The sequence below is a fragment of the Gadus macrocephalus genome, chromosome 8 (assembly GCF_031168955.1).
Source record: "Gadus macrocephalus chromosome 8, ASM3116895v1".
NCBI lineage: Eukaryota > Metazoa > Chordata > Actinopteri > Gadiformes > Gadidae > Gadus > Gadus macrocephalus.
The window spans coordinates 20,632,394-20,639,021 of record NC_082389.1 but is presented as its reverse complement, the minus strand read 5'-3'; the positions used below and the strand labels follow the sequence as shown (position 1 = coordinate 20,639,021).

General features: G+C 45.2%; 1 protein-coding gene across 1 annotated transcript in view; it reads right to left on the bottom strand.

The window, feature by feature from the left end:
* LOC132463580 (probable G-protein coupled receptor 158) overlaps nt 1–478 on the bottom strand; it is an 85,890-nt gene extending 85,412 nt beyond the window's left edge. Inside the window, exon 1 of the mRNA XM_060059850.1 lies at nt 1–478. This exon is cut by the window's left edge and continues 1,238 nt beyond it. The gene's annotated coding sequence lies outside the window, so the exon portion shown is untranslated.
* Nucleotides 479–6,628: the final 6,150 nt, after the last annotated feature.

Genomic DNA, 6,628 nt, shown 5'->3' with positions numbered 1-6,628 from the left:
TCGTATGAAGGGTCCATGTGAGCGCGAGACGCTCCATCGCATTGAGCGCGAGGTTCCTTCCCGCGCCGCCCTATAGGCCGCCTGAAGGGTCGCCCACGAGGACGGGGGTTTTCCCGCTACCAATCTGCTTCATGCGACGGCCTTGTAGGTGGAGCGCGGTAACGGCGGGAGGAGCTGTCCGGTGCTGAATGAGAGCGCGTGTTGATGGCTCGAGCGGGAGAGCGAGCGGAGGGCGTTCTGCTGCGCGTGAAGCTGGCGTCAGACGAGGCACGAGAGCGGGTCTAGGAATAGCGAAGCGCGGGAAGAGGGCAGAGACTAGAGAGCGTGGAGGAAGAGAAAGGTACGGTGCGCATGTGCGCACGTGTAGGCCGACGCGTGCGTTTTCACATATTTCCAGGCGGGGAAAGCAGGTGTCGCTAATTGCGACCCGTCGAACAGGTTGAACGGCAGGTTGTTGCCATGACAACGTGGCAAACGTGGCGGCGACTGCCGCGCGTGGCAGACCTCCGAAACACTAGACCGGATGTATAGCGCTTTTCTAGACACTCAAAGACGCTTAACAGTTAAGGGGGGGACCTCACTAACCACCAGCAGATTATGGTGAGGGGTTATATAGTTACTTAAACCATCAGTTTGCTGTAGAATGAGCCATGCCGCTGTTACGATGTATTTATGGCTTCATCTGCTGAACGGAGAAAGTTAGAACTTGAAATGATTCCCTGAACATTCCTTCCTTATGTGTATCGTGTGAACAGAGCAGACCAAATGAAGACCCTTCCCTCACCCTCCTATCCCATAGACACGGCTGACAGATGAAATTGTGGGTCACATGACAGCAAACTAGCGGGGCAATTTGAAAATGTGAAAACTGAAAACCACACAGATGGCATTAGCTATACTTTTGCATACAGACACGATTGTGTCTTCCTTACTTCCTTACATCGCTTTCTCTCAAACACACACGCACGCACGCACGCACACACACACACACACACACACACACACACACACACACACACACACACACACACACACACACACACACACACACACACACACACACACACACACACACACACACACACACACAGAGACGCACACACAGGCAAATACATCTCTAGATAATGTCCATCTAAGAACCTTATCATCTATATAGGACACATTTTATTCTTACTTTTCATCATTTCAGCTTCTTCTGCTTGAGGATTGGAACACCCTGGTCTTGACTGCCCTCTGGTGGATCACTTGATTATTTTATACTCTATATGGCCTTTCAAATCAGGTTTAAAGGCACCCAGTGCAACTTTATGTAAACATTCAATGAAAAATAAACATTCAATTTCTAGTCTTTTTTACACGTAGTAAGTTTCAATAACTCCATACCATTACATATCGACATTCAAGGAGCAAAGATGAGACGTCGTTGTGTGGTGAGAACTGATAGAAAATCGTAAACAACAATCGCCGGTGGGGAGAAGCCATTTTTCCATTGACTGGAAGCCTGCTTTATTTATTGTAGGTTACAAAAAATAAAGAAAATGGCGGCATTGTTGTTGTTATCGATCCACTTAGGCTAACGACGCTTTACCGAAAGCGTCGTTAGCCTAAGTGGATCGTGAAGTGCGTCGAAAGGGCATCGTAGAGTTTTCACCGCGTTTCCCGAAAGCATCGTAGGGAACGAACGTCTTGAAAACACTCGTAGCTAACGAGTACTCCATGGGTGCTCGTAGGTACTCGTAGGACGCTAAGAGCATCGTCAGCTATAGCCTCAGTGGCGTCACCATCGGACATTCCGTATATTGGATGCGTTTTATTAAAACGCATTGCGCCTTTATGTTCTTAGTTTGGTAATTAATAAAGATTATTAATTAATTTATTAATAAAGATGTTAAAATGGCCAAAATAAAACGGGACAGTCCAGAAAATGTTTGCGCAGGCAGGGCACTCAAAATGTGTGAGAGAAAGTGGGGGGATTTGTGCAGACTGACATAGGCTACTCATAAAACGTAGCATAAAATAATGTAAAAAAAAAAAATCAATTAAACAAATTAAAAAAAATAAATAAATAACGAAATAAAATAAATGAAAAAAAATAAAAAATAAAGAAATAAATTTTTTTATAAAAAACAAGCAAAGGAGCAGGCAAAAGGCTGGGATATGGTGGGGATTGGTCACGTTGACGGGAATGTTTAGTGACATGAGGGAGGGTGGAGGGGGTTAAAAAAAAGTCTCAATCACTATTCGACGCGCATGAAAACCAGCCGCGTAGTTATGAGGGAGGCCGTCCTCACACCGATCTTCCTCATCGTCATCGTCCTCAACGTCCTCCGGTTCAAGCAATGCCACCCCAGCCTTAGCTGCAATGTTGTGCAACATAGCCGTCACACATATCACGGCGCATGACTTGGCCGGAGAAAACTGGAGTCCTCCGCTTGACTTGTGAAGGCATCTAAAGCGCAACTTCCACCTCCCGATCGTGCGCTCAACGATGCACCGGGCCAGACGGTGGGCTTCGTTGTATTCCTCATCATGGACGTCTCCCGGGTTATGCAGGTGTGAAGAGGAATTATTTAAGGGGGGGAAATGCCGTGAAACGCACAGTGCATTCAGGATTAGGACTGATATATGTCGGTTTAAGCCTAATCAATTGTGTTTTAATGTCTTTAGCATTCATATAATTGCAGTCTATTTTTTTCGTAGGCTACTCTGCTGTTGTCCTTGATGGGGATATATTTTAACCCTTTTTAACACAATTTTCCTGCGACATTCCTGCGTCTCCCCCTCCTACGGAGCCCATTTCAGCACCGTGTCAGTAGACAGTTACAATCCTACGACGTCGTGAGTGCAGCGAATGCGCGTTCACGTTAAGAGGAGTTTCGGGAAACGCTCCAAAGAAATTGACGATGGATCGCAAGATCCATCGTGAGAATGATCGTACGAGCGTGGATCCATCGTTATCGGGAAACGGGGCCCAGACCACTTTCTCTATATGCACACACTCTGTTATCATCTCTTAGACTGGTGATGCAATACGGTGATGGCCACATTTTATTTTCCCGGTAGTCGACAATAGATAGCACCCGGTTCAAGGAGCACAGTCCTGCACTCAAACAAAAGCCTTTATGGTAAATTTACATTGAAGACATGGCCCTCCGAAAAACAGAGAGAATACTTATCAGACAACAAGGCCTACTAGACAATGTTCAAATTCCGGAAAGTTTCAGGTTGAGAATGTTTCTATAGATTCATGATTTGTACTTTTTGTCTGTAAAGATTCTAAAATACTAATACAACTAGGATGTTTCTTCCTAGGATTCTATAATGTGATCGCTACGGGGAGAAGCCGCAACAACGACAATGGGAAGCATTGGTTTATTTTTACAGGGAGGGTCTGTAACCAACCAACCAATTAGTTGTGTTCAACATGCTAGTTAAATGAAAGGGGATTTGAAAATGTATATTTCAATATTTTATTATGTTGCGATACTTAGATTAAAGAAAGCCTTTTTAATAAAAGATTTGGCCACATCAGTTACCTGCAAAACACAGGTTGCGATGTGATCCTCTGGGACAATGAGCCCCTCTCAATGCACTGTGTAACAATGTGCTTGTTTATGGGCCTTGAAGCAACAGCGCTGCACGTACGCCCCAACACAGCCTCCAACAAAAAGAGCGTCTGCTGGGGCCAATGATGGTCGGATCTGTCACGGTTAGCGGGTGGCAGGCAGGCAGGTAGGACCCAATAGCAGACAGTTCAATGAAAGGATAATTTATTAACGCAAAAGGCAAGGAACGCGGGTAACACAGGTAACACAGGGAACACCGGGAACACACAGGACACAACTCACCACAAACTAAAATGATCCGACAGGGAACAATTGAAAGACAAGGGCTTAAATACCAAACACACACAGGGCACGCACCGAGTAACAGCTGAAACACATTAGGGGAGGGAGCAGTAATCACACAGGAGGGAAACCTGACCGGACATGGGGAGAAACAAGACAGAGATACCAAAGTAAAACAGGAAACACACCAAAACAAGACAAGGAAACAGACAGACCATGACACCAACTTCACAAAATGTTGTCTGCAGTAGTTCTTTCGACCTGACACGATCATTAAATAGGGTCCAGGTTGAGATATCCAGAAGCTTTCCTTTAATCTTTTGCGATGTTCAGACATGGTCAGGTATTTTCATATTTGTCAAGCCTACATTGTGAAATGTTGGAGGCCCCATCCATCGGGAGACCTCAGTGAACACAGACACTATAGAAGGGCCTCTGAAAGGAGCTGGCCTATGTGAGGTGAGAGGTATGCCCCCGCTATACAACTCCTCCATCCAGCTGAGACACTTGCAATGTCACACTGGATATGGGAAGTTCTCCCTACAGTATTGTACATCTAGGCTACTTACTATGGTACTATCCGTGGAAGTTAATATAAAATAAAGGATTTCAAGCATGTACAATTGCTTACATTTTTAGGAGATGGGATATTGTAAAAGGTGCTCTATTCTCCGACTGTAAAGCATATTACAGACTTCACATGATCCTGTCATTTTCATAATCATGCAGTCGCTCCAGCCCCGAGGGGGCGGGGCCCTCCTGGGCTCATGAACACTATTGTTTTCCTGAGGAGATGCAATCACAAGTTCCTTCCGTCTCAGCTACTTGTCTCGTCTTGGTCTTGTTTTGTCTGACTGCCTCGCTGTCTTGGCGGTGTGTCTGTCTATTTATATATTATATTTGTGCTTCATTGGTTGTACAGCAGATGGCAGCAGAGCAACACTGTAGAACAGGAGCCGTTTATTTTATCAAACCACAGCGCCACCTTTATAGTAAAAGAAAAAGCTAGATCGCGACCTTTCCCCTTTGATCCGTTCAGTTCATATCCCGTCACAGAAGACAAGATGGGCAAAGGAAAAATACGGTATCCAAAGGAATTTGAATATTCACGTTCTGTCTGACGAGAACAGTATGCATAGGCCTATTAGTTATTGCAGTAATATCTATAATAATGAATTCTGGGAGAATTATAGATGTTTGTCCAGGGCTAGGAATTGAAGGGTTATAGGCCATCACATATATGCTAATAATTGTACATTTACTTTGCATGTATCCCTCGGAGATTGAATTAAATCAAGCAGACACGGTCCGTATCACACCGCATGGAATAAGCTCCCTTAAAAGTTATGTTAATTCACACATGCATACACACACACACACACACACGCGCACGCACGCACGCACGCACGCACGCACGCACGCACGCACGCACGCACGCACGCACGCACGCACGCACGCACGCACGCACGCACGCACGCACACACACACACACACACACACACACACACACACACACACACACACACACACACACACACACACACACACACACACACACACACACCTCCTAGAAATATGCTTGCCTTCATGAGAGGAATATAAAACAAGTGGATTCTGTGTGTATTTCCTCCTAATCCATTTCCATGTCCTGTAGGGATTCTATGCAAAAACACAGAATGTGTTGAGCACCTTGGTCGATTCAGCCAGGATCACATCAGGTTGACTGGTGACCACAGGGACACCCTTTCAGAGTGTATCTGCACGCTGCAGTGTGCTCCGCTGAAAAACACATGGATATGCACCCCATGTTTGGCCCTGAAACACACGGATAGTTTCGTCCAGCGATTTGCCCGGTCCCCGGACCGGAATGTGTCCATGGACCCGTTAGAATTGGGCTTGGAAATATTTCCAGAAAAGGAAAAAAATAATGATAACACACCAACGCATCACCTCCATGCACTTATTTTTAGTGATGAAAAGGGAAACGTGACTTTTCTTGTGTTTTTCTTGTAAATTGTGTTATTTTATATGATTGCATTGTTGATGGGAGCCTGAGACGCAAGCATTTCATTGCTGTTGCTTTAATTGTTGCGAATATGACGAATAAAGCATCTTGAAAAACCATGAAAAAATTATGCCTAAAAATGAAAGATCTTTTTAGGAATAAGCTGGTCCTTGGAAGAAAAAAGGTTGGGAACCCCATGTCTACTCTACTGGCTAGGGTGTTCCACTCCCTGCTGGAAGGTTGTGGGTTTGAATGAACCCCAATGTCCACAGTCTACCTACTGGCCTATTGCTTGGGCAAGAATCCCTATCAGACCACCCTAGACGACCCACCCATCCCCTCTCTGATGTGGCAGATGGGGAGCACAGTCAGCCCCTGAGACCCCCAGCTATGCCTGGGTTCTAGTTGTGACCCCGAAAACAAGGGGGGGACACTTTAATACCCCAACACATACACTTTAAATAATGCAATTTTTGAACTTGCATTATGTGTTATGATTTGTCTAATACATTTTAATATATGTACTTCATTGTATTGCATTCTTTAGATATACTTACATTCTGTCTTATGGCCTGGGGATCTGTCTGTTATCTTATCTTAACCCCCATGCCTGTTCCTTGAAGCTGCTGTCATAGGACTAGGAGAATGGAAAAGAGCAGAGAAGGTCCAGATCGCTTTAATCAACAATCCAAATAAAGCTGTCTCCCTCTCTGCTCCCTCCCTACGGTCCCAGCCATCGAGAACACCATGTGTGTGAATGTGATTGACAGTAAAG